Consider the following 25,417-nt stretch of genomic DNA (forward strand, 5'->3'; position numbering starts at 1 on the left):
TGTTGACTGGTATAATTGATAAAAAGGAAGTTGCACTGTGCCAGTCGCTTGCCTTTATGGGCTTACCCATTTCATTCCTGAATATGACAGCCTTGCTGTTAGTAGCAATTTGTTTCATAACATTGTGATATGATTGAAAGCAGATAGGAAAGAAATAAGGTCACATGGATTTTTTTCCCCTTAATGGAATTGCTACTCAGAAAAAAAAAGTGGTGCTTTGGTTGGGTAAGTTCTTATCATACCAAGTGAGCTCTTCAAAATGTTATGTCCCATTTGTATCACTAACTCTATTTTTGAGATGACAAGAGATGAATGAAATATAAAGCTGATGGTTACACAGGGTACTCATCTTCATGCACAACTTCAGCATTAATGTAACCTTTAAAATGTAACCTTTAAAAAGTGCAGTAGTTATCAGCAGCATGACCCATATCAAACTGGAACTGCCTGTCAAGCCTTGCTCATTTGATGCATGAAAGTTCTATATTTTCCTTCACAGGCATATGTTAAGTACCTTTATGTTGGCCCAAGCAGCATGCTGATGTAGAATTTCCTTAATTGTAGATTTTGAGTCAGGGGTATAACTGTTGGCATCTATCTATTTAGGTGGCTCAGAATACACAGATGCGTTGAAATAGTTTCTTACTTAAAATGAAATCAGAGCATTCCCTCAACTAACATGCACATCTTTAAACTAAGTTTGAGCATTCTTGAGTTCAGTCGCACAGTTGTGTCCGATTCTTTGCAACCCCATGAATCGCAGCACACCAGGCCTCCCTGTCCATCACCAAAGTGAACTCCCAGAGTTCACTCAGACTCACGTCCATCGAGTCAGTGATGCCATCCAGCCATCTCATCCTCTGTCGTCCCCTTCTCCTCCTGTCCCTAATCCCTCCCAGCATCAGAGTCTTTTCCAATGAGTCAGTTCTTCACATGAGGTGGCCAGAGTACTGGAGTTTCAGCTTTAGCATCATTCCTTCCAAAGAAATCCCAGGGCTGATCTTCAGAATGGACTGGTTGGATTTCCTTGCAGTCCAAGGGACTCTCAAGAGTCTTCTCCAACCCCACATTTCAAAAGCATCAATTCTTCAGTACTCAGCTTTCTTCACAGTCCAACTCTCACATCCATACATGACCACAAGAAAAACCATAGCCTTAACTAGACATACCTTTGTTGGCAAAGTAATGTCTCTGCTTTTGAATATGCTATCTAGGTTGGTCATAACTTTTCTTCCAAGGAGTAAGCGTCTTTTAATTTCATGGCTGCAGTCACCATCTGCAATGATTTTGGAGCCCAAAAAGATAAAGTCAGCCACTGTTTTCGACTGTTTCCCATCTATTTGCCATGAAGTGATGGGACCGGATGCCATGATCTTCGTTTTCTGAATGTTGAGCTTTAAGCCAACTTTTTCACTCTCCTCTTTCACTTTCATCAAGAGGCTTTTAGTTCCTCTTCACCTTCTGCCTTAAGGGTGATGTCATCTGAACATCTGAGGTTACTGATTTTTCTCCCTGCAATCTTGATTCTAGCTTGTGCTTCTTCCAGCCCAGCATTTCTCATGATGTACTCTGCATATAAGTTAAATAAGCAGGGTGACAATATACAGCCTTGACGTACTCCTTTTCCTATTTGGAACCAATCTGTTGTTCCATGTCCCATTCTAACTGTTGCTTCCTAACTGGCATACAGGTTTCTCAAGAGGCAGGTCAGGTGGTCTGGTATTCCCATCTCTTTCAGAATTTTCCACAGCTTATTGTGACCCACACAGTCAAAGGCTTTGGCATAGTCAATAAAGCAGAAATAGATGTTTTTCTGGAACTCTCTTGCTTTTTCCATGATCCAGCAGATGTTGGCAATTTGATCTCTGGTTCCTCTGCCTTTTCTAAATCCAGGTTGAACGTCTGGAAGTTCACGGTTCATGTATTGCTGAAGCCTGGCTTGGAGAACTTTAAACATTACTTTACTATCATGCAAGATGAGTGCAATTGTGTGGTAGTTTGAGCATTCTTTGGCATTGCCTTTCTTTGGGATTGGAATGAAAACTGACCATTTCCATTCCTCTGGCCACTGCTGAGTTTTCCAAATTTGCTGGCATATTGAGTGGAGCACTTCCACAGCATCATCTTTCAGGATTTGAAATAGCCCAACTGGAATTCCATCACTTCCACTAGCATAATAGAGACAGAAATATAATGGTGATTGCCTGGGGATGGGGAAAATGAATAATTATTATCTAATAAGTATGGAGTTTTAGTCTTACAAGACAAAAAGAGGTAAGTGGATAGATGGTGGTAATGGTAGTACAATATCATGTATATGTATATATTAGATTTGTATAACAATATAAATATACTTAACACTACTGAAATAAGCACTTAAAATGGTTTAAGATAGTAAATTTTATGTTACATGTTTTTTTTACCATAATTATCAACAAATGAATGAATGAATGAGTTAACATGCCTGAGAGTAACATCATAACAAGAGTACTGGTTACCTGGCCATCACTTTGGAATAATAATGTGAAATAATGATGTTTGATTATTCAAAACTAAACCTTGAAGAAGGGAGACTGAGTCTCCAGGTCTCACAAATCTAAAGATAGTATATGCTCATATTATTGTGCCATCCATTTTATAACCATTAGTTTTAGTCTGCATGATAATTGACTTTAATATATTCTTATACATTTGACATACATTCAGTATACTGTTGGAGATCTTATGCTTGGTCCTTGATATTTCATCTTATTGTCAACTGATAAGTCAAGGTCCAATTTAAACCATACTGATGTGGGAGAATCGTATCTCCTCCCTCTCAGAGGTGATCCAAGATATTGACTCTGTCTATATCTTGTTTTTAGGACGTTTCCTCTCTGTAGAGTCTCCTGTCCAGTGCAGCAGCATCCTCGCTGGTTTTTCTGACATGGATGTGGAGGGAGGCATGGAATAGCACAGTGTGTGCCTGACGGTTTTTACTTACCCTACGGTTTTCTTGGGATCTCAGCCAGGACTCAACAGTCTCATGTTCTAGATCCATGACATTTTATAACACCTTCAATGTGTATTTAAATTGATCTGAATCATGTAGAGGAATATTTAGTTCAATGTATTTAGGTCTACCTGGAAGAACCCAGTTAGGTACCAAAATACCCATCTTAAGAATAAAATAATTTGGAACAGTTTGGGAGACCTCCCAGAAATCACTGATCAACTTATTTGACCATATTATAATATTTAGATCTAGATCATTTTTCTATTATGCTAATTTTGAAATCCCTCTTTAAATGTGACAGAGAGAGCTAGCAATTTAGATGCTACACTAAGCACTTAATATGTTAATTAATTTGATTCTCAAAGCCTTGGGATATCCCTGGTGGTTCAGACGGTAAAGAATCTGCCTGCAATGCAGAAGACCTGGATTCAGTCCTTGGGTTGGAAAGATCCCCTGGAGAAGGTAATGATAACCCACTCCAGTATTCTTGCCTGGAGAATCCCATGGACAGAGGAGCCTCGTGGGCTATAGTTCATAGCGTTGCAAAGAATCAGACAGGACCAAGTGACTAACACACACGCAACCTAAAGGGTTACTACTGACATCTTACATTGGACAGGACCTGACATAGCAAAGCTAAGCAACTTACCCAAAGTCAAACCACAGATAAGAGATGGATATAAGTGTTGAATCAGATCATTCTGATTCCAGAGTCTGCAATAAACCACTATACTCCCTCACCTTTCTCAGAGATCAGGGGTCTGTAACCTTTATCTAAAACAAGTACAGCAAAATTATGGGGATAAAATGGGTATTTATAAAATTTGAGGAGAAGAAATTAATCTGCCCAGATAGAGAAAGCATTTGGGGGTCATATAAATATAACAAACCCACCTGGAGATAACGGTTTGAAAATCCATTGCCCAAATTATCTCAGCTGTGTCCTTGGTGCCTCTTCAGTGAGTTGCCTAATGGAGCCATCCAGTTTTTATACTTTTGCCAGAGTTTCTATTCCAGGAAACTTTCATGATAAGCTCCTGATAAACAGGTTCATGTGTATGTGTGCACATGTGTGCACATGCACACACACACACACACACACACACACACACACAGGTGCCCCATTGTCTCTGTTCCTGGAGAGCTAAGAACTGACCTAACCTAACCTCCATAATATATGCACCTCTGCCATCCTGCTTTATATTGGTCTACCTGAGTACTTCCTGTTGTAGGACGTTAGCGCCAGAGCACACGCACACAGACACGCACACACACCTCCATACCTCTCTTTACATGCTGCTCCCACTGACAAGGACATCCTTATTCCCCAAAGTCCCAGGTCACTGTGGAAAATTTCTGCTCATTTTTAAAGGTCCAAATGAAATGTTGGTTATTTTCTGGAAAGCCTCTTTCTCCTCCAGGAAGGTGTTTGACCCATCTCAAAAATGTTTCTATAGCACTGCACACTTTTATGAAAGACTTATTACAATGTGTTAAGATAATTATTGACATGTCTCTTTCTCCCACTTACATTCAACTTAGGAAATGGTCATAACTTCCCCATCTGTACCCTCAGCATCCATCAGAGCTTGTCACAGAGAGATTTCTCAGTAAATAGTTAGATTTGCTACTACTGGATATGATTTTATGGATATTTATTATCTCCTGGAAAAATAAAATATCAGGGTCCATGTGTGGGTGTTGTATAGTAAGAACAAAACAAAATAAAACCCCTGTCCTTAAAAAGTCTTGATCATTAATGCAGTGGTATTTTCTTTTATAGGAAGTTAGAGAAGTCCTTTGTGAATTTACCTCCTTACCCATTTGAGTATTTTGAAGATTGATACATTCTACACTGCAGGTTTTATAAAAAAAAAAAAAACTTTAAGAATCAAACTCTAGGAATTGTGGCATTCCTTCATATAGGAGAGAATGTCTATATTGCTCTCCAAATGCGTTTTAAAGTTAGTTGCCCTTCTTTTGTGATATGGTTATATCAGTGATTTCAGAGAGATCTCTCAAGCTGCAGCAAATCACTTTCTTTTTTAAGATGCTGTTGCTGCTGCTGCTAAGTCACTTCAGTCGTGTCCAACTCTGTGTGACCCCATAGACGGCAGCCCACCAGGCTCCCCCGTCCCTGGGATTCTCCAGGCAAGAACACTGGAGTGGGTTGCCATGTCCTTCTCCAATGCAAGAAAGTGAAAAGTGAAAGGGAAGTCGCTCAGTTGTGTCCGACTCTTCGCGACCCCATGGACCGCAGCCTACCAGGCTCCTCTGTCCATGGGATTTTGGCTATTCTGATACTTAAATATTTTCATTTCCTTCCAGGTAGCAACACAGAGTAACATCATCTTATACTGTTGGTCAATTAGCTGTAAGGAAATGTATCACTGAACCTGTTCTGTTGTCTTTTATTCAGTGCCTGCATTTACTGGAGGTTTTAGATGCCATGCACCTTGGACAGAAGCAAGGCCTTTCATCCATCCAGCAAGGGCTTTCCCTGGAATTAAGCTGTTGGCAGATGCAGCCCCATTCCAGCCAGATCCATACACGAAATGCTTTATCCCCAAGCAATTGTTTTTATGTTTTTCCTCTGTCCCTGTTGAGCAAACGCCTCCCAGAATAATTCCACTGGCACACAGTGAGCCAGAACCTCTTGGGCTTGGAAGGGGAAGCTCCATAGACTTTCACTCTAGTGTGTCAAGTCAGGGCACAGTGCAGCCCCAGTTACGAGATAAATGGTGGTGTGGAAACAAGTCAGCTTAGCCAACAACTGCCTGAGCCACCACAGTTAGTGTCTTTTCTGTAATTATTGCATTTAATACAGCTAGTTACTTGCACAAAAGAGCTTCCGGATACAGCAATTTCCACTGGGGGTTGTTTAGGAATGTACAGGCCCATCATTTAGCCCTGATATTGTTGGGTTGTCAGAATTGATCATAGCTCTTGACGGAACACCTCTAGCTTTTTTTTTATGGAGTGCCTCAGAGTGACATTTCACATTGTTTAAGTAGGAGTGATCTGTTAGTTTATATTTTATCTAAAACTGCAGATCAGGTGACCTCCCTCAGGGCCTAAGTACATGAATCCTTTGCACATTTTATAATTAATAGTGGAGCCCAGAGAGAAATTCATAACAAGGGGCCGAAGAGCTGGGCAGAGCAACTTGTCAAAAAGAAGGAAATTCCACTACAGATTAGCTTATTTTTAAGCATGTCAAGCTCTACATACAAACATGATCTATTGCTTCCTTGTAATGTCTGTTTGGGCCCACATGCTCGGGGCTGTGTCAGAGACTGCTGTAAATTTTGTCTGAGTCAGGGCAATTCTGATTGATCTCTGAGTGTAAAATCGATAAGAAGACACTGTCATTTTCTTAAAGGATGAGCTAGAAAAGGAAAATAAATTAAGACTCCACTGAATGTCTATCTCCAGTGCTCATTAATTCAGTATGGTCTGTACTTTGTTAATGTTATGGCCACAGCTTTAATCTTCCAGGTGCTCTTCCTGTGGATACTTGCCAGCGGCCCTTTCTTATGTTATGTATATTTCATCTGAATTGGGCTGAGGTGGAGGGATAAAATGGCTGCCTTCTTTTCTCTCTTAGCTCTTGCTTAATCCATTTTATTATTTTGGAGAAATACATCATCATGAATACTGATTAACTTTAAAATGGACAGAGCCATTCTCTCTCTCCTCTCAATCTCTCTCTCCTTGTTCCTCTCTCTGCCCCACTCCGCTTCATCAGGCGATAGATTCATTTGTCTTAAATAGTTTGGGCAAATAACTACCAAGCATTTTGCCTTACATAATAAACTCTATGAAGATTAATTTTCTTCTGCCTATTTCTCTTTCTCTCTCCCTCCCCTTCCCTTTTCCCGCCGCCACCCTGTGCCTCTGTGTTTCTCCCTTTCATTCTCTCTCTTCCCCTCCCCTCTTTCTCACCTAAGGCTTTTTTCTGCACTTTAAATTTTTTTGCAGATTTCTTCAGCCTTAAAACTTCGTGCACATCAAGATTTTTTCCATTCTGCTTCAAGAAATAGTAGCTCTTCTAGTAGTCTAATAAAACACACACCTACACACATACACACAGAGTTTAAAGGTTTCTTGGTTGGTTGTTGTATTTGCCACCATAGAGTCCCAAACATGTCCTGGATCTTCAGATTTTGCGTTTTGCTCCTCAGGAAGAAAAGGAAAGGGAAGGCAAGTCAGGTAGGATATCCTCTCCTCCTTATTTGTATTCTGCAATAAATATCAGTATCATAGCACTTTGTTTCCCTGTGCTGTAGAAACTGAACCTTCAGTTTTGTCTGTAGTTCTGTCTTTAGCTTCTGTGAATGGAGATAGTGAATCAAGTGTTTTTCAGACATTGTTCATTTCTGACATATTATGAATCCCTTGCACATGAGTTATACATTGTGGTCACATCTCCAATAATTGTTCATGGAAACTCACGAATAGGAGACGATTCCAGAAGCTTTTTATTTGTTTGTGAAAACATATATTGACTACATATAATTTTTTGTAGGTTTCTCAAAAATGCAGGGACTTAAAAAAGGAGGAAGTGGTTAAAAAACCTAGATCAATTTGCTTCAAAAGGCATTAAATTCATATTCATGAAGGGTGTTTGCTTTCTTTAACAAAGCACAGCACATGCCAATTAATTATTTCTCAGGAAAAGGTCACTTAGGGGACTAACTCTGTATCTCCCGTCTTCCCAATTGAGTGTGCTAAATGAATAGATTTGCAAATTTAATCTACAAGTGACACATACTTGGCCTTGAAATTGTTTGTCTTATTCATCTTCTTTTAAACATTAGTCTTTATTTATTATAAAGACCATGCTAGAGTGAGATAACATCTTGGAATTTGTAAACAATATATAATTATTTTAGGACTAAATTTAAAGGGAAACTATATACTGAAGTAATACATGTACTATGTACACCACCCCCAACCCACCACCTATATGATGCTGTTGTAATTCTTTACCAAAGAGACTGCTTTCTGAGAGCTGATGGACATCTGAAAATGACTAAAAGTGGTCACCTGTATTTTTTAATTTTCCTTTTGTTTCTTAAACCTGAATATTTAAGACTTTTTTTTTTAAGGAAATAAATTTGATAAGACAGTTAAATGGCTATTTTGTATGCATATGTAAGCCCACATTTGCTGAGGGGCACTGTTGCTCATGTGTTCATTCACTCCTGCCTACTGTGTGCCAGGCACTCTGTCATAGGTGTTAGTCAACAGAGGGAATGAGTAGGAAACTCTTTACCTACATGTTAGAGATGACACATACCTCCCAGGGTAACTGAGGAGTCCATGAAAAAAAAAGTGTCTAAAACAAGTAGAATGTAGTAGAGTTTTAGTAATAATAGTTCCTCTTCCCTGCATTTACTGGTTGATGGTGGCCTGAGGCAAATCATTTATTGAAGAACTTTAGTTCTCTCATCTATGAAAATGAGATAATACATCTTTCCATGCAGAATTGCTGTGAATTTGAGAGAGAATGTATTTTTGTGACAGCACTTCATACATATCATGCACTCAAGTAATATGTATTAGTATTTTTATTTTTTATTACATCTAAAATGTCCATAGAACATCCAGGTGAAAATGTCTGTTAAGATGTTGAAAATGAAAGGGTGAGGCAATTCCAAAACTTTAAAACTTTAATTACATAAAGCAAATATTAGAACAAATTGTTATATCCTTTTCAGCCCAAATTCATATGTCAGATCTCTTTGCTATTGTTCAGCCACTCAGTCATGTCCAACTCTTTACAACCCCATGGACTGCAACATGCCAAGCCACCCTGTTCTTCACCACCTCCTGGAGCTTGCTCAAACTCATGTCCATTGAGTCAGTGATGCCATTCAACCATCTCATCCTCTGTTGTCCCCTTCTCCTCCTGCCTTCAATCTTTCCCAGCATCAGGGTATTTTCCAATGAACTGGCTCTTTGCATTTGATTTCCAAAGTATTGGAGCTTCAGCTTCAGCATCAGTCCTCCCAATAAATATTCTGAGTTGATTTCCCTTAGGATTGACTGGTTTGATATCTCATTGCAGTCCAAGGGACTCTCAAGTGTCTTCTCCAACACTACAGTTCAAAAGTATCAGTCCTTCAGCACTCAGCCTTCTTTATGGTCCAACTCTCACATCCATACCTGACTACTGAAAAACCATAGCTTTAACTGGATGGACCTTTGTTGGCAAAGTAATGTCTCTGCTTTTTAATATGCTGTCTAGGTTTGTCATAGCTCTTCTTAGGAGCAAGCATCTTTTAAATTCATAGCTGCAGTCAACATCTGTACTGATTTTGGAGCCCAAGAAAGTAAAGTAAACACTGTTTCCATTGTTTCCCCATCTATTTGCCATGAAGTGATGGGATTAGATGCCATGATCTTCATTTTTTGAATGTTGAGTTTTATGCCAACTTTTTCACTCTCCTCTTTCACTTTCATCAAGAGGCTCTTGAGTTCCTCTTCACTCTCTGCCATTAGGGTGGTGTCATCTGCATATCTGAGATTGTTGATATTTCTCCTGGCAGTCTTGATTCCAGTTTGTGCTTCATTCAGCCCGGCATTTCCCATGATGTACTCTGCATATGTTAAACAAGCAGGGTGACAATATACAGCCTTAATGTACTCCTATCCCAATTTTGAACAAGTCTTTTGTTCCAAGTCAGACCTCTAATATGATGGTATTAAGTGGTGGGGCCTTGGGGAGTTAATTATGTTTTGAGAGTCATACCCCTATGATGAGATTAGTTTCATTATACGAAACAGAAGAGAGCTGGCCCTCTCAGTGTCATGTAAGGGTACAAAGAGAAGCTGACCATCTGCAGATGTCACTGATTCTGATAGTATCTTGATCTTGGACTCGCCAGACACTGGATCTACTGTTACCTTAATCTTGGACTTATCAGTTTCTAGAAAGATAAACAAATACTGTTGTTTAAGCTATCTAGTCTATATTATTTTGTTATAGCAACCCAAATTGAATAAGGCACATATTATATTCTGCTTTATTGACTCTGCCAAAGCCTTTGACTGTGTGGATCACAATAAACTGTGGAAAATTCTGAAAGAAATGGGAATACCAGACCACCTGACCTGCCTCTTGAGCAATCTGTATGCAGGTCAGGAAGCAACAGTTAGAACTGGACATGGAATAACAGACTGGTTCCAAATAGGAAAAGGAGTACGTCAAGGCTGTATATTGTCACCCTGCTTATTTAACTTCTATGCAGAGTACATCATGAAAAACACTGGACTGGAAGAAACACAAGAAGGAATCAAGATTGCCGGGAGAAATATCAATAACCTCAGATATGCAGATGACACCACCCTTATGGCAGAAAGTGAAGAGGAACTACAAAGCCTCTTGATGAAAGTGAAAGAGGAGAGTGAAAGAGTTGGCTTAAAGCTCAACATTCAGAAAACGAAGATCATGGCATCCGGTCCCATCACTTCATGGCAAATAGATGGGGAAACAGTGGAAACAGTGTCAAGCTTAAATTTTGGGGGGCTCCAAAATCACTGCAGATGGTGACTGCAGCCATGAAATTAAAAGACGCTTACTCCTTGGAAGAAAAGTTATGACCAACCTAGATAGCATATTCAAAAGCAGAGACATTACTTTGCAGACTAAGGTCCGTCCAGTCAAGGCTATGGTTTTTCCAGTAGTCATGTATGGATGTGAGAGTTGGACTGTGAAGAAGGCTGAGCGTTGAAGAATGATGCGTTTGAACTGTGGTGTTGGAGAAGACTCTTGAGAGTCCCTTGGACTGCAGGGAGATCCAACCAGTCCATTCTGAAGGAGATCAGCCCTGGGATTTCTTTGGAAGGAATGATGCCAAAGCTGAAACTCCAGTACTTTGGCCACCTCATGCGAAGAATTAACTCATTGGAAAAGACTCTGATGCTGGGAGGGATTGGGGGCAGGAGGAGAAGGGGACGACAGAGGATGAGATGGCTGGATGGCATCACTGACTTGATGGACATGAGTCTGAGTGAACTCAGGGAGTTGGTGATGGACAGGGAGGCCTGGTGTGCTGGGATTCATGGGGTCACAAAGAGTCGGACACGACTGAGTGACTGAACTGACTGATATTCACAAGCAGTTATGAGTAGAGGCTATTTACAGCCTGCTACTGATATTTATGCATTCACAGCTTCTGCATTAACTTGACTTTAATAGTTGAATTAACCCTAAGTAGGCAGTCAGGACTTTTAGGATATCCACACATGCATTGTGGAAATCAATTTACATGAAGTGTAAATGATGGTCTACTTCATGCCACAGCCAGCATCAGAGATTTCAAACCAGCCAGAAAACTCAAAGAAGTGAGGGGTATGAACAGTCTGTTTATTTAAACTTAGTGTCTGAGGTGGGAGGGGGGTTCATGTTTGGGAACTCATGTACACCCGTGGTGGATTCATGTCAATGTATGGCAAAACCAATACAGTATTGTAAAGTAAAATAAAGTAAAAATAAAAATTAAAAAAATAAAACATTAGCTACAACAGACATAAAAACAATAAATAAATAAACTTAGTGTCTGTGCCAGATAAATTCTCTTAATGTCACTTAACAAGCTTGTGAAAGGATTAATATTCTCAGTATTAATCTAAAATTTAAATGTATATTCACTTTGACTCAAAAATAGTTCTTTTGGGAATTTAATCAGAAAAGATGATTCAACAAGTGTGCCCAGATATATAAACTTAGTTATTCACTGTAGTCTTGCTTATGGAAAAAATCTAATTTTTTCCACATAGGCAATTCAAAATAGATTGTAATTTATAAATGTCATTGAATCAGGCATATGTTTAAAATGTTTATGTTGCTGTATAACTAGTGATGTCTAGGACGTATTGTTGAGATCATCTTGAAGGATGGTCACTAATATGCAAACAATCATTATCTCTTATGGTTGGAATTTGTAGCAATAGCTTCTGTGATTTCTCTGTATTGCTTGAATTTTCAGTGATTGCATATAAATTTTATAAACAGAAAAAAGTTATTGTTTTTGAAAAAAAGTTGTGTCTCTCTCTTGTTGGGTAAAGAGTTTCAGTCTAATCATAGACCAGTGGAAATGTGAAGAGAATGTTCTTTGGGGTGAAGAGGACACCATACCTCCAGAATCCTCTCTTTCAGGTTCTATCTCACAATCTTGTTTGTTTTTTTCTGTACGTTTAAGCCATGTCAGCACTTTCCCCTGGAAGGCAAAGTTGGGAAACCACAGTGCTCTTCAATCCTGTGCTCTTTTTGGCTTACTCATTTCCTATTCTTTCTCTCTTGGCTTCCTTGCCTCCTGATCTGGGAGTTTCATTTCATACTATGTCATTACCTTCATGGTCTTGACATGATTATTAGTTAGTTGGACTTGAATTGTCACACTGGTGACCTTACCTAGACCATGATCAAGAAACGGGGAAGAGGGGGATGCTCACATTTTAATGAAATACTGGAATAATACATATATGGATTCAGAGCTTCTTGTATGGATGTTTTCCCCTTAATTAGTTCAGATCCCATTAATAAAATAACACAGATTGGGTGGCTTAAACAATAAAACTTTATCTATCACGGTTCTGGAAACTGGAAGTCCAAAATCAAGATGCCAGTGGGGTTGGTATCTGGTGAGATCTCTCTCCTCAGGTTTCAGATGGCTACCTTTTCCTTAAGTCCTCACATGGCCTGTCATTAGCGCATGCACATAGGAACCAAATGTCCTGGTGTCTCTTTTTATAAGGGCATTAATCCCCTTATGAGGGATTGAGACCTCATCTAAAGCTAATTGCTTGCAAAGGCCACGTCTCCAAGTACCACCACATTGCGGGTTAAGGCTTCAGCACAGGAATTTGGCAGACGAGGATGGGGTGGAGGACACAAGTCTGTTAAAGCAGCTTCTTAAACCTGAAAAAGTAAGACTCTAAGGCTAGTAGATTGTCTAAGGACCTGCAGGCTTTGAGGAACATTCACAATGATAGGGTTTTTTGTTTTTTGTTTTTTGTTTTTTTTTTTATGAAGTCTGTAGGGATGTGGAGAGGCTATCTATGAAATACAATCAGTTCCCATTATTTGCAGTTATCATGTTCTGTAAAGTCACCAGGAACACTGAATTCATAAATGTTGAACCTTTGCTCCTGGAGGAAATGCAGGATTCATTTCCTGCAAGCCTCTGGTCGCAACATTTTTGTCAATCTACCAATATATAACCTTGTTTAATGTGTTTCTGTTTAAAGACACCTTGTTTAATATATATTATTGATTTGTTAGTGTTGAATTCACAGCCAATAGTACTATAACTCATGTCTGAATGAATATCGAATGCATATATTTTCTCTTTAAGGCACATCACACCCTTCTTGTGTTTAGGAACACTATACAGCATGTCAGCACTACACTTAGGGACCATTTTAAACAGTGAAATCTCTTATAAAAATTCAAAAAATTGGCACTAAATAGATTGCATATAGGACACTCATTAAGGGTAGGAGAGCTGAAACAAAAATATAGAGTTGTTTTTTTGGTCATACTCACTGGGGTATGTGCACTAGGAGAAAGCAAAAATTTTTGCTTTTCTGCGCGCACACACACACACACACACACACACACACAGATACATATCTGTAAATGACCATAGTAGCAGCAGGAGCATTGATTTGGGGGTTACAATGAAATTTTAGAGAGTAAGAATATTCTCAAATATAGATCCATGGATGGTGAGGATCAGCTATAATTGTATAACATTCTTACTGGAACCTATGGTCTAAATAATTGTTCTTAATGTAGCCACAGCAGGAAGAATATATCTACAATGGTGTCCTTCCTTCCAATGTGGATTTCATCTGAAAAATTTGATATTTACTTATAAAGCAGCAAAACCATGAGGAGTACAAGTTTTTCCTTTGTGTTGATTGTACATTCTCTTGGGGCTTCCCAGGTAGCTCAGGGGTAAAGAATCTGCCTGCCAATGCAGGAGATGCAGGTTCAATCCCTGGGTCAGGAAGTTACCCTGGAGAAGGCAGTGGCAACCCACAGCAGTATTCTTGCCTGGAAAATCCCATGAACAGAGAAGCCTAGTGGGCTACAGTCCATGGTGTCACAAAGAGTCGGACATGACTGAGCGACTAGGCACACACTTCTTGCATCTCTAAGCATCCTTTTTCCTCCATCCTGCCCTCATGTTTCAGATTTGCATCACATTCCACTGCCATAGCTCTGTACTCAATTGACTGCCTTTTGAAATTAATCTTACAGCTCAGTTCTGGAAAAGTTTTTCTAATAAATGTATGAAGTAGGAGACTTTAGAGGGAACACTTACCTTAAGTTAGAAATTCAGTAAGTTAAATTTGAATTCAACCAACATCTATTGAGTGCCTATCTTGTTTGTATACATTCTGTTATTTAAGCAGGAACTGTTTAATGGTGGGGTGGTTGAATTTCAAAGTTCCTATCAGAAAGATGAGAGTGTCACCTTTTTGACACATCTCAAATAGCACTAAGTAAGTAGCATTTACTGGTTCTGTCTACAGTTTCTACTCAACCTATTTCTGTCATACCTCTGCTGAAACAAAATGAAGGGTAGAGTCTTAGTAAAAGTGCATGTGCCCACTGTAGGAACTATAGAACTGCCGGTGAGTGTAGGATATGACAAGGAACATTGCCACACACACCCACCTTTAGATTAGATTGTGTTCCAGACTTAGGTAGCCAAAGTGACAGGAACTGACCCAAAGTACAGAACTTTAGAGCAGGAGCAGATGTGTTGCTTCTCAATACAGTGTCCTTCAGGCCTCAGAATCTCTAAGGGAAGGAATCAGCTGCCAGGGATGCTATAGACGTAGGGTATACTCCTGCAGAAATGGAGAGGCCAGAATCCTTCTGCGTCACTGTTCTTTTCTACTCATAATTAGATTACTACTTTGAGAGAATTTATACTAACAATATATGGGCTTCCCTTAAAGGAAAGTTCTATATACATCCAACATGCCTTCTTGATTCTTGAATCAAACTCTACATCATCAAGTAGGCAGAAAGCAATCAGTGTCCAGGAGCCCTTTCACTTTCTGTCATAGGTCAGGTTTCCTGGAAAACAGACTCTGAGACTCTGAGATTTATATGAGTCTGGGAAATACTCTCAGGTATAACAACTGTGAGGGGGAGAGGCAGCAGGAATGGGAAGGGGAGAAGTTGATCTGCGAGGCAGTTGTAACAGAGGGTCCAGCCTCTCCTCTGGAAGCTCTGGAACTGGGATAGCGCTGTAGAATTGTCCAACCACGTGGGGAGCCTAACGTTTTTAACATTTTATGAGCAGTCATTGGGCTTTCCCTGGGGGAAGGCTACAAACCTGGACTTGTTTGTGCTCTTTGGCGGTGGTAAATTCCTGGAGCGAGGCTGACCCCAGGAAGCTAGGTAAGGAGAGTCTCGGTGTTGGAAGGGGAATTTGGGTGTGCACCAAAGTGTTGACTCCACTTCCCTTACAGGGGTCAGGGCCTATACTGGACTCCTCATAAAAGCCTTTTTTCCTCTTCTTACTCCACAGTAAATATCTTGCCAGGTGTTAACAGAGATAGAAATATTTCCTCTGTTGTATTACAGTCTAGATGGGAATTAGATATACATGCCTGAGAATATTTGAAAGGACAGTAGAAGATGAATGGGTGGTATGAACAATGAGTACTTTAGATTTTCAGAAGATAATGACTTCACAGAGAGGCTAGGTTTGGTCTAGGACTTAAAGCCTAATGGTAAAGGGCTTAGCAGATGTTCAGTGAAAGAATATGCAGAGAATGGATCAATGGCTCTCAAGATATGCATCTAAATCACCTAGACTATTGCTTGTTAAAATGCAGATTCCTGGGCCCACCCTCTGGGCTTAGGATTCAGCAGGTCTGGGATGGGACCTGAATTTTGGCATTTCTAACAGATTCCAAGTGATGCTGATGCTGCTGGTCCTGGAATAACACTTTGAGCATCTTCAAGTAAAGCATCATAAAAACAGCACATTGCTTACAAAGGAAAGCACATAGGTTGATTCAGAGACTGTCTAAAGCAGTCTGGCTGGAATGAAGGAAAAGCAAAGTATTATTAGGATTTTAGATTGGAACCAGATTATGAATGATTCCAAATATCTTATTAAGGGATGTAATTTTTTAGTTCATAGAATGTCATAGAAAGTTTTAGAGCAGAGGAATAACATGATTAAAAGATTGCTCTTAAGATCATATGTAAGGTCAATAAATACAAGGCATCATGGAAACAAATATCTTTAGAAACAATTTGACATAAACCCAGAAGTGAGGGACTAAAGCCCTGACTTCTTTGTCAACTCTTATTTACTTCTGTCACAAACTGACCTCCATCAAAATGGCAGTTCAAAAACTGCCAGATTCTTTTGTTGAAAATTGGTAGCTACTGTTATCTCAAAGAAGATATCTTCCCGATACCATTGCTACCAGGTTCATAGTATTAAAAAAAAAGCATATATATATTTTTTTTTTCTTAAAGCAGATATTAGTCCAATGCCAAATATATATCCACTTATAATCAAGAAGCAGAGAAGGCAATGGCACCCCACTCTGATACTCTTGCCTGGAAAATCCCATGGATGGAGGGGCCTGGTGGGCTGTAGTCCATGGGGTTGCTAAGAGTCGGACACGACTGAGCGACTTCACTTTCACTTTTCACTTTCATGCATTGGAGAAGGAAATGGCAACCCACTCCAGTGTTCTTGCCTGGAGAATCTCAGGGACGGGGGAGCCTGGTGGGCTGCCGTCTATGGGGTTGCACAGAGTTGAACACGACTGAAGTGATTTAGCAGCAGCAGCAGCGGCATTATCAAGAAGACACAAAAACAGTTTGAAAACCTTGTTATTATAAGATGATAAAACCTCTGCTTTCTATCCTTAAACACTAACGAATACCTTGTTTGGAAGATTCACACCAAGATGGAGACAGAAAATTCTTTGGGTGAGAACCACCAGCTCTTTAACTGGTTCCTTTGATAGGTAACTGGTTCCTTTGATAGGAAGTAGAGAACAGTTGACAAAGTGGAAGTCTAGGCTTACAGGGGGCAGCTCAATGCTTAGCTTTGGAGCTGACTGGATTTTTATAACCTGTTGGAATATAGCATGTGTCTTCAGTCCCCTCATCTAACCACCACTACCACCAACAGAAGTTATTTTGAACATTTCTTAAGCCATTTATATAATAAATAAATTTCTTAAGCAGACTTATATAATAATATCTAAAATGCTTGTACAAATTATAACCATCAGTAGAGTGCATATTCATGATTAGATTGCTTCAGATGGAAACTAATTGCCCCTAGGTGTGGATTAAAGTTAATTTACAGATATATAATACCTAGTTTATACTGATCTGGAGCTTCCCAGGTGGCGCTAGTGATAAAGAATCATCCTGCCAATGCAGGAGATACAAAAGACGTATGTTCAATCCCTAGATCAGGAAGATCCCCTTGAGTAGGAAATGGCACCCCACTCCAGGATTCTTGCCTGGAAAATTCCATGGGCAGAGGGGCCTGATGGATGCAACTGAGCACATAAAAGAGGCTCTAAGAGTTAAGCCATAATAACAATGGTTCACCTTGGGCTTCCCTGGTGACTCAGTGGTAAAGAGTCTGCCTGCAATGAAGGAGATGCAGGAGACTCAAATTTGATCCCTGGATCACGAAGATCGCTTGGACAAGGGCATGAAAACCTCCTCCAGTATTCTTGTGGACAGAGGAGGCAGGTGGGCTGCAGTCCATGGGATCTCAAAGAGTCAGATACGACTGAGTGACTAAGATGCACATGTAAAAACAATAACCATTCTTATTACTTGTATTTTTATAGCTTTCAGATTTTGTCTCTAACCAGTGGCATGCTGGTAAACTATTTCTGGAAGAAGTAAAACAAACAAAGCAAAGCAAAGCAAAATTTGAAACCTGATTTGTAGTCTTTGCCAATTTATGTGGTGTAAATACTCCCAACATTTTCTGATTTCAAGTTTTAAGAACCAGCACACAAAATTCTTGAATACTTAGCAGCCATATCTAGCATGCTTAGGCTCTAGCATGTAACTATCTCTAGCCCATTTATTTTATGTATTAAACCTGTATTTGCAAAAGACTTGCAGATACCATTGCAGTGGCATTCCCTAAAATACAGAGTATTTTCACAGCCCTGAAAATTCTCTATGTTCTTCTATTCATCCCTCCCTTTCCTCTAACCTTTGACAACCAGTGATCTTTTTACTGTCTCCATGCTTTTGCCTTTTTCAAAATGTCACATAGTTTGAATTATATATAACCATTTTGGATTGGCTTGTTTCACTTAATAATATGCATTTGATGTTCCTCCATGTCTTTTCATGACTTGATAGATCTTTTTTTTCTTTTAATGTTCACTGTCTGGATGTTTATTTATCCATTAACCTACTGTAGGATATCGTGATTGCTTCTGTGCTGCGCTGTGCTTAGCTGCTCAGTCTTGTCTGACTCTTTGCGACCCCATGGACTGTAGCCTGCCAGGCACCTCTGTCCATGGGGATTCTCCAGGCAAGAGTACTGGAGTGAGTTGTCATGCTCTCTTCCAGGGGATCTTGTCAACCCAGGGATTGAATCCAGGTCTCCTGCATTGCAGGTGAATTCTTTACCATCTGAGCTACCAGAGAAGAATCTACATTTCGGCAATTATGAAGAAAGCCACTAGTTACATTAATATTTATCATATTTGTTACTGGTTTTTATTCATTGCCTTTTGAGCTTCCCTGGTGGCTCAGATGGTAAAGCGTCTGCCTGCAATGCGGGAGACCCGGGTTTGATCCCTGGGTTGGGAAGATCTCCTGGAGAAGGAAAATGGCAACCCACTCCACTATTCTTGCCTGGAGAATCCCATGGACAGAGGAGCCTGGTAGGCTACAGTCCATGGGGTTGCAAAGAGTTGGACACGACTGAGTGACCTCACTTTTCTTCTCTGTTCCTGTTTTCAGTCTTCCACTCTTTCTATGTCTCTGTAGCTTTAACTGGAGCATTTTATGAAATTCTATTTTTCTCTTCTTTCTTAGTATAATAATTATACTACTTTAAAAAAAATTTAGTGGTTGCCCTAGAGTTTACATTTATAACTAATCTGAGTGTACTTTCAAATAATAATACACTGCATTGAGTATCTTATAGTAATGAAATATTCCTAACATTTTTGTTATTAATTTCACTTATACATAAGCTCTAATCACCAAATACATTGTTGCTATTATTAGTTTGAACAAACTCTTATCTGTTAGATCAATTAATTTTTTTAAAGTTTTTTTTTAATATTTACTTACTTATTCTCTACTGATTACCCCTTAAAAAAAATAGATCTAAGTTTCAGACCTATATCATTCTCCTTGTTTCTAAAGAGTTTATAAAATTTCTTACAAGGCAGGTTTAATGGTAACAAATTCCTTCAATTTTACTTTGTCTAAGAGAAGCTTTTTTCTCCCTCACTTATGGAGGGTAATTCAGCACGATATAGAATTCTTGGTTGGTGGGTTTTTTACCCCTCTTGACACTGTAAATATTTCACTTTACTCTCTTTTTGCTTGCATATTTTCTGAGAAGTTTGATGTAGTTCTCATCTTTGTTTCTCCATAATTAAAGACTACATTTTTTTCCTTCTGGCTATTTTTTAAGATTTTATTTTCTTAATTTAATTTTCTTTTCTTAATTTTCAGTTTGAATATAGAGTCTTATATGTCTTTTGAAAAATTTCTGCATTATCTTTCTTAGTGTTCTCTGAACTGCTTCAATTTAGGGATTGGTAGCTCACATTAACTTAGTGAAATTGTCATTTATTATTACTTCTAATATTTCTACTGTTTCTCTCTCTTATTAGTCTCCTTTTGATATTCCCACTTTGCATATGTAACTCTTTTTGTAGTTGTCTCACAGTTATTGGATGTTCTGTTTCATTTTTTCAGTCTTTTTTTCCCTTTGCTTTTTAGTTTTGAAAGTTTCCATCCACATATCCTCAGGCTTAGAGATCCTTTCCTCAGCCATGTCCAAACTACTAGTGGGGCCATTAAAGACATTCTTCATTTTTCCTACAGAGTTTTTGATCTCTAGCATTTCCCTTTTCCATTTTCTTAGAATTTCCAGCTCTCTGCTTACATTAGCCATGTGTACTTGTGTGCTGTCTACTTTATCCACTAGCCCTTAGCATATTAATCATAGTTGTTTTAATTCACAGTCTGATATTTCTAATACCCTTGCCATACCTGAGGCTAGTTCTAATGCTTACTCTATCCCAATAAACTGTATATATATTTTGCCTTTTAGTGTACCTTAAAATTTTTTTGTTGAAAGCCAAGCATGATATATAATACTAGATAAATGAACTGGATAGGTCTTAGTGATGTGATGATGAGGTGACAGGAGCAGGAAGGGGAATCATTGTATAAGCCAATGATTAGTTCTCAGTCTCTTCTTGAGTCTGTGCCTCTGGGTTATGAACTTCATGAGCACTCCTCAGTTTTCTTCCCTATTTAAGAAGGACAGGATGGCTAGAGGATGCTAGAATTAGGTATTTCCCTTCCCTAGGGTTAGTTGGGCTCTGATAACATCCCAGTAGGTTCAGTTCAGTTCAGTCACTCAGTCATGTCCGACTCTTTGCAACCCCAAAGACTGCAGCTCTCCAGGCCTCCCTGTCCATCACCAGCTCCTGGAGTTTACCCAAACTCTTGTCCATTGAGCCACTGATGCCATCTAACCATCTCAGCCTCTGTCAGCCCCTTCTCCTTCCACCTTCAATCTTTCTCAGCATCAGGGTCTTTTCAAATGAGTCAGCTCTTCACATCAGGTGGCCAAAGTATTGGAGTTTCAGCTTTAACATCAGTCCTTACAATGAACACTCAGAACTGATTTCCTTTCGGATGGACTGGTTGGATCTCCTTGCAGTCCAAGGAACTCTCAAGAGTCTTCTCCAACACCACAATTCAAAAGCATCAATTCTTTGATGCTTAGCTTTCTTTATATTCCAACTCTCACATCCATACAAGACTACTGGGAAAACCATAGCCTTGACTAGATGGACCTTTGTTGGCAAAGTAATGTCTCTGCTTTTTAATATGCTGTCCAGGATGGTCATAGCTTTTCTTCCAAGGAGTAAGCATCTTTTAATTTCATGCCTCCTTCCACCTTCAATCTTTCCCAGCATCAGGGTCTTTTCAAATGAGTCACCATCTGCAGTGATTTTGAAGCCCCCCCCAAAATAAAGTCTGACAGTGTTTCCACTATTTCTCCATCTATTTGCCGTGAAGTGATGGGACCAGATGCCATGATCTTAGTTTTCTGAAAGTTGAGCTTTAAGCCAACTTTTTCACTCTCCTCTTTCACTTTCATCAAGAGTTCTTCTTCACTTTCTGCCATAAGGGTGGTGTCATCTGCATATCTGAGGTTATTGATATTTCTCCTAGCCATCTCGATTCCAGCTTGTGTTTCATCCAGCCCAGCGCTTCTCATGATGTACTCTGCGTATAAGTTATAATAAGCAGGGTGACAATATACAGCCTTGACATACTCCTTTCCCAATTTGGAACCAGTCTGTTGTTTCATGTCCAGTTCTAACTGTTGCTTCTTGACCTGCATGCGGATTTCTAAAGAGGTGGGGCAGGTGGTCTGATATTCTCACCTCTTTCAGAATATCCAGTTTGTTGTGATCCACACAGTCAAATGCTTTGGCATAGTCAATAAAGCAGAAATAGATGTTTTTCTGGAACTCTGTTGCTTTTTCAATGATCCAGCAGATGTTGGCAATTTGATCTCTGGTTCCTCTGCCTTCTCTAAAACCAGCTTGTACATCTGGAAGTTCACATTCACATATCACTGAAGCCTGGCTTTGAGAATTTTGAGCATTACTTTGCTAACATGTGAGATGAGTGCAATTTTGCATTGCCTTTCTTTGGGATTGGAATGAAAACTGACCTTTTCCAGTTGTGTGGCCACTGCTGAGTTTTCCTAATTTGCTGACATATTGAGTGCAGCACTGTCACAGCATCATGTTTCAAGATTTCAAGTAGCTCAACTGGAATTCTATCACCTCCACTAGCTTTGTTCCTACTGATGCTTTCTAGGGCCCACTTGACTTCACATTCCAGGATGTCTGGCTCTAGGTGAGTGATCACACCATCGTGATTATCCGGGTCATGAAGATCTTTTTTGAATAGTTCTTCTGTGTATTCTTGCCACATCTTTTAAATATCTTCTGCTTCTGTTAGGTCACCATTTCTGTCCTTTATTGTGCCCATCTTTTCATGAAATGTTCCCTTGATATCTCTAATTTCCTTGAAGAAATCTCTAGTCTTTCCCGTTCTGTTGTTTTCCTTTATTTCTTTGCGCTGATCACTGAGGAAGGCTTTCTTCTCTCTCCTTACTGTTCTTTGGAACTGTGCTTTCAAATGGGTATATCTTTCCTTTTTTCCTTTGCTTTTTGCTTCTCTTCTTTTCACAGCTATTTGTAAGGCCTCCTCAGATAGTCATTTTGCTTTTTTGCATTTCTTTTCCTTGGGTATGGTTTTGATCCTTGTCTCCTGTAAAATGTCATGAACCTCCATTCATATTTCATCAGGCACTTGGTCTATCAAATCTAGTCCCTTAAATCTATTTCTCGCTTCCACAGTATGAAAAGGTGAAAAGTTAGGACACTGAAAGTTGAACTCCCCAGGTAGTTAGGTGCCCAGTATTCTACTGGAGATCAGTGGAGAACTAACTCCAGAAAGATTGAAGAGATAGAGACAAAGCAAAAACAACACCCAGCTGTGGATGTGACTGGTGATGGAAGCAAGGTCCGATGCTGTAAAGAGCAATATTGCATAGGAACCTGGAGTGTCAGGTCCATGAATCAAGGCAAATTGGAAGTGGTCAAATAGGAGATGACAATTGTGAACTTCAACATTTTAGGAATCAGCAAACTAAAATGGACTGGAATGAGTGAATTTAACTCAGATGACGATTATATCTACTACTGTGAGCAAGAATCCCTTAGAAGAAATGTAGTAGCCATCATAGTGAACAAAAGAGTCTGAAGTGCAGTACTTGGATGCAATCTCAAAAATGACAGAATGATCTCTCTTAATTTCCAAGGCAAACCATCAAGTATTGTGGAAATCCAAGTCTATGCCCTGACCAGTAATGCTGAAGAAGCTGAAGTTGAATGGTTCTATGAAGACCTACAAGGCCTTTTAGAACCAACACCCAAAAAATATGTCTTTTTCATTATAGGGGACTGGAATGCAAAAGTAGGAAGTCAAGAAAACCTGGAGTAACAGGCAAATTTGGGCTTGAAGTACAGAATGAAGCAGGGCAAAGGCTAATAGAGTTTTGCCAAGAGAATGCACTGGTCATAGCAAACACCCTCTTCCAACAACACAAGAAAAGACCCTACACATGGACATCACCAGATGATCAACACCAAAATCAGATTGATTATATTCCCTGCAGCCAAAGATGGAGAAGCTCTGTACAGTCAGCAAAAATTAGACTAGGAGCTGACTGTGGTTCAGATCATGAACTCCCAGTAGATTGGTCTCTGACAAGAGTTTCTCACAAGGACAGAAATTACTGAGAAAAGCATTTCAAAATGGTTAGTTTTACCCTCACCTCTGCTGTAAGTATGAGAGTATTTTTCTCTAAGATTTCCTCTGAGAACCTGGTATAGCTCCTGGAGGTAAAAGGTACAAAAGTGTTTGGGGCTGCCCTGTAACTGGACCCGCCTGGAGTTTTTAACTGTCAGACTTATTCCTACTGTATACTGTGCTATGCTGTGACACTCCAGTCGTGTCTGACTCTTTGTGACCCCAAGAACTGTAGCCCAGCAGGCTCCTCTGTCCATGGGATTCTCCAGGCAAGAATACTGGAGTGGGCTGCCATTTCCTTCCTCCAGCAATTCATCAGTTACAGTTCAGGGTTTCCTACCCTAGCACTGGCTCTTATAGTGTTTTCTACTTGGAGGTTTTACTCTCTGTATCCTTCTGTCTGTCTGTCTCTTCAGTGTTTGGAACAGGACTCTTCCCGGTGACCTCACTTCTGTGATAGAGCTAAGAAGAATTTTTCAGTTTTTTAACTTAAAAAAATACACATTTTTATAAATAATTTTTAATGTATATAAATATGAAACTCAAACCAAAATATCATTAAAAATATTTCTCCCTGGATAAAGACCTGTGAAAACATCTTTTTCTGAGCAATTTTTTTCACAGGTAAATAGTTATGTTCACATCAGTGATTCCTACTAGCAGACATTATCTCTGGGCCATAGATATATTCTGAGCTTTTAGAATAACAAATGTATCAGCTTGAGCTGTCACACAGGAGACTGCAGTCTGAGTGGCTTAAACAACAGAAATTAATTTCTTCACAATTCAGAGGCTGGAAATCCAAGATCAAGGTGCCAGGAAGGTTAGTTGCTGGCGATACTTTCTTCCCGGCTTGGAAATGGCTGCTGTGTCTTCACATATCCTTTCCTTCTTATAAGGATGTAGTCCTGTTGGATTAGGGACCACTCTTCTGACTCTTTTACCATTGATTATCTCTTTAAAAATCCTTTGTCTCCAATACAGTCACATTGAGAGTTAGGGCTTCAGTATATGAATTTGGTGGTGAGGGGCAGGGGGCGGGGAATACAATTCATTCCTTAATTGCCATTTGTTGAGAAAGGATGCTAGAAAGGTTCTGAGTATATGGAGTCATGGTTCTGGTTTCCAATGTTAGAAACATAGATGTGTATATATGTGTGTGCGTGTGTGCATGTGTGTGTGTGTGTTTCCTCTAAGTTTTAAAATGGTGTGTTGTGATTTTTGTATAGTTTTTGAATTTTTTTAATTGACTGGAAAATAACTTGTAGATTTGTTTCTCAGACTGTGGTTTGTGGGTCATAGGTATCAAAATAAATTAGTGGCATTATATTAAATGTAAATTCCTGAGTTTCACCTTCAAATTATCAATTCAGAGTAAGTGAACAACTTGACCTGGGTTCATGTTCTCCAGGCCAGGGTTATATGCCCCAGCCTTTAAAGGGAAGCGCCAATCCCTTTTGGAATATGAACTTGAGTGCTGTGATATTCCTGTGTGTATAGTATCATTAAACATCCCCCAATAGCAATGCCTGGGGAGCATTGTTGTTTCCGCTTCAGAATAATATGTTTAGAATTCTGTCACAGAGAACCTAGCATTGGATCTAAATGCTCATATTTTTAAAATCTATTTTTGCATTCATCAAGTGAATGATCTGGTATTCCCATCTGAGGCAGAAGCGTCATGTTTCCATAAATCTCACTTGAGAATAACTTGCCCCTGGTTCTTACTAGACATCCAACATCCTCTCAGGCGAACATGTCATCTGATAGGAAATGGCAGAATAAAATAC

This window comes from Ovis aries, chromosome 4, assembly GCF_016772045.2.
Source record: "Ovis aries strain OAR_USU_Benz2616 breed Rambouillet chromosome 4, ARS-UI_Ramb_v3.0, whole genome shotgun sequence".
NCBI lineage: Eukaryota > Metazoa > Chordata > Mammalia > Artiodactyla > Bovidae > Ovis > Ovis aries.